At 39.5% G+C, this 4,285-nt stretch overlaps 1 long non-coding RNA gene across 1 annotated transcript; it reads left to right on the top strand.

Moving 5' to 3' along the window:
* The first annotated feature begins 3,280 nt into the window (after positions 1-3,280).
* On the top strand, positions 3,281-3,739 carry LOC111257542. The gene is made up of 3 exons (XR_002678015.1): positions 3,281-3,359; positions 3,440-3,576; positions 3,679-3,739. It is a non-coding gene; the product is annotated as an uncharacterized LOC111257542 (long non-coding RNA).
* The last annotated feature ends 546 nt before the right edge of the window (positions 3,740-4,285 follow it).

The raw sequence follows: 4,285 nt of genomic DNA, 5'->3' as shown, positions 1-4,285 counted from the left end.
GAAGGAGCCAAGAAAAGGATACCACTACTATCAAACTACGAACGGGCTTTAGTAAAGGCTGATGAGAGGGACAAAAGGAAAGGAAAGTCATCTTCCAGTGGTGCTGTCCCCGACCTCGAGCATTTATCAAAAAAACACGCTCAAAAGGTAGCAGCAATGCCCCTGGATCAACAAGCACAAGTATTGAAATTCATGGAAGAAACCGGTATGGGACTTGATGAATGTTTAGGGCAAGTTGAGCCGCTAGCTGCACCGCCAGTTGAACCGAGATGGACTTTTGAGCTAGGCAAATCTCTAGTAAGGCCTGAGTTGGTACGGAAGCTATCAACAAAGATGTACGAATTCCATCAATTGTACATGAAGGTGTACGCCGACTCGAGGGAGATGTTGGGCCTTAAGGTAAAACCGATAGATTTTTATGGCGAAGGCGAGAAAGTTCTGTGGCTAGACTTCCAGGATATATACGAAGTGTACCATCATGATGCCCTGGACGTCTCTCTGATCAGCGCTTGGGTTCTGTAAGTGTTCGTTTATCTACATGTACATTTTGCCTCATATCATTATTTTTTTTGCGTGCGTCACCGTACTAACTTCATCTTCCATTTTATGTAGCATGCTAATTCAGACGTGCCAACGAGAGGCGTACCTACATATTGGCTTCATGGATCCATCCATAGTTAACCAAAAACAGATACAATTATCGTCAAAAAAAACCGTGGTGGAAGTATACAATTTCCTAGACAAACAAAAATTCAAGGATTTCATACTACTTCCATACAACTTCAAGTAAGTGTGTGTATACCGTCTACTTTCGTTATATTTTTCCTTACCTGATTAATTAGTTAGGTCTAATATGCATGAACATTTTACGTACGCAGCTTCCACTAGATCCTCATTATAATTGAACTTGAAAGAAGCCACGTCACTATCTTCGATTCGTTGAGGAAAGATCCGGTGGAGTACCAAGACATGCTAGGCTTGTAATAATTCTGGACCTTTATTTCTATGCAAAAGTTTGTTTCCTAAATTTTATCCCTGTTACACTATATCATTCATTATTCTAATCCGCAGCGCATGGAAACAATTCATAAGGACACACAAAGGTCCATTCAAAGAAAAACTTACATGGAACACAGACTTCACGGTACGTATGAAGTCTGCACATTTAGTACATTGTATAACACGAATATTTCATAACTTATTTTTTTCCGCACTGAAGTGCTTAAGACCACCCGGGAATAATCTATGAGGCTACTACATCTATGAGCACATGCACAGTTTTATAGGACCTAAGGGACTAAAGATGACGCTGCACAACTTTAAAGTACGTAAAATAAAACTATTACTAGTTAATTATTTTCTAGCTCCTTATATTTAATTGTTCGTGTAGCATTCACAAATTTCCAAATTATAGATGTTAAATATTCAATAAGTACTCTTGAAGAAAGAAAGAGTAGCGGCAATATGTGAAGGTCTCATTGGATTCCTAATGGACGAGGTGGTAAATCCATAAGGAGAATTTTATTACGATGGACGACAATTAGACGCTCCGAGCAACACCTCGACGGGAAGATTGTAGATATATAGTTTGATTTGTATATATAATACGCGCTAAGATCGATTTGTATATATAGTTGATTTCATTATACTAGTTGAATTGTGTATATGAATTGTGTATATATATAGTAATTGTATAATTACAAATTTCATTCGTTTAAATACTACTTGATTTCATATAAAAAAAGTCTCAACTACTAAAGGTTAACAAAAGGGCTGCGGTACTACGTACGTGATGCATGAAAATTTCACACGCCATGCAGGGCGCCATGCATGAAAATTTAAGTAGGACTTTAGTCCCGGTTGGGAAAGCCAACCGGGACTAAAGGGGAACCCTTTACTCTCGGTTACTTTTACCAACTGGGAGTAAAGGGCCTATCCCGCGCCTGGCATGGCAGGCCCAACTGGGACTAAAGGGTGACCTTTACTCCTGGTTGAAGGACCCAGGACTAAAGACCCCCTTTTGTCTCCGTTTGTTTATCCCGGACGGTTTTTCGGGAGATATGCATCCTACCAATCGGGACTAAAGGCTAGTTCTCTACCAGTGTGAGTTGGTTATGCTTGGATTGTTGCTTGTACGATGTGTTGGCCTAATTAAAATCACATGTACATGTTGTCTCCGAGTAATGTTTATCCATCGTACTCCCTCACACATCTCAGAACCATCAGAGATTTTTGGTTGCGGTTTATATTTTCTAAAATAACCTTTAAGCTAACAACCATGCATATGTTCTGTTTTTTTTTCTATAGGGAAATTCAGACATCACAGATTTTGGATGGGGCTTGTTACGATCTGTAGATTAACTTTAAGCTAACATCCACCACATACGTTACAGCTTTTTCCTACAGAAAAATTCCGAATGCTCTTCTTTCTAACCATGTATGAATGTGGCCAGTTAAATAACTTTGTTTAGACTTGCCCACTTCATATTGGTTTGGTTGCTTTCTGTTATGTTTAGATTTTTTTTTTGGGTGCTGTGCCCTTTCTGTCAATCTTAGCCAGCTGCTAGGAACTTGCTACCTGTGTTGTCACTTCTTCATTGCCAATTTGCCATACAACACCAAGTTTGGATAGATTTGAGCATTTTTACATTAATATGCAACGAATCAGGTCAATCTAGTACTGATTTTGAGCACATGCTTCGCCATTGTGTTATTGTTGATAGTATTATCAATGAACCTAATACCTTAAGGTTAACAAGGTGCTTCATTGTTTTGATTTCCATTTTTTTTTGGGGGGGTATTATAAGCTTACAAAAGGGTCTTAGTTACTGTACTAAGCATTTGCATTTTTCTTTCTGCTTCAGGACTGCAAAGACCCTGCGGAACAAGGGGGGGACTACTGATTACACAAAAGGTGTGAGGAGGGAGCAGAGAGCCATAAACAGAAGGAACAAACTGGAGTCATCACTAGTTTCAAGTGGGAGTTACTCCCCAGAATCTTTTGGTGACAAGAGAGCCTGGAACCGCATCATAAAAAGGATGAGAGAACGTGAGTAGTTGATTTGAATTTGCTGGTTCTTTCTTTTGCGGCGCATATTGCTCTAGCAAGCACTCACTCAGTTGTGGTGTATCATGTTTATTAATCAGGTAAAGCGGCTAATGAGGCATTTCATAAATTTGAGGAGAATCAATGTGCTATTGCTGTGCAACGATTCGGCTAACCTTTTCGTGATAGAGAAGTTTCAAACGTTGCTTTTGAGGAGAGGTCATTTGGTGAAATAGTCAAATAACTTATCCAATCAGTACTAATTATGTTGTGGATTTGTCTTCCTTGGTCGTCTCGCTCGCTTTGTTTGATGGTGATTGTGCTACTATACCTTGCAATTTTCCTAAATTGCATTTAGTCATCACTTGTCATTTAAATCATGATATTGTCCAGGAGATAAGATGTTATTTGCATGCTCGGGCATACCTATACCTCACGGAAGAACTAGACAAAGCCAAACAAGATTTGTGACATCAGCACATTTGGTTAGACAATTCAACGAGAATAGAAATAAAGATGATAAGTTGAGGGTTCGTGCTGCTAATCATTGTGTTCCTTGATTTTTCTTTGTATCTTCAAGCTAACTGTGAACATCCTGAGCTTGTGCTTGTGTACTGCTTTTATTTCTGTAGGTTGCAGTGCGCCTTCCTAATAATACAACTACCGATGGGTTCTTAGCACTATATGATAAAGACATTGCTATCGTCACATGCTTGGGCTTCCTAAGAGTTCGTCCTATAGATCTGGATCTTAAGGCAACACCTTCACCTGGTGATAGTGTGCAAGCTGCTGGGCGTGCCTTCAACTCTGGCAGTTTGATGGCCATGCGTGGATCTCTTTATGAGAAACGCCACCTTGAAAACCTCGACCACCTCAACACCTGGGGTTCTGATAGTCAAGGTATCTCTAAGGTATACTGTCGATTTATTTATTTATAACTTTGTGGCATGATGGAAAACATGGAACACGTAATTGCCTTATGTTATTGCTGGTCTAAAGGATCACCGTGTGCATTGAAGTAAATCTTTTCTAAACCTACCACTTTGCCTTTTGTTCTAGGCTGTACTTGGAGGGCCACTTCTGGGGTGTGATAATAAAATTCTCGAGATAAACTTAGATATTTATGACCCTGGTGATGCAATTTTGAGATGCACCTTCCTATCAATGGACTTACTTTGCAAACGCTTGAAGCATTTTCGGATACTCAAGTATGTCTTCTACACTTACAGTATTTATGAA

The sequence above is a fragment of the Setaria italica genome, chromosome VI, assembly GCF_000263155.2.
Source record: "Setaria italica strain Yugu1 chromosome VI, Setaria_italica_v2.0, whole genome shotgun sequence".
NCBI lineage: Eukaryota > Viridiplantae > Streptophyta > Magnoliopsida > Poales > Poaceae > Setaria > Setaria italica.
The sequence above is the reverse complement of the archived record's forward strand: the minus strand, read 5'-3'. Positions and strand labels throughout refer to the sequence as shown.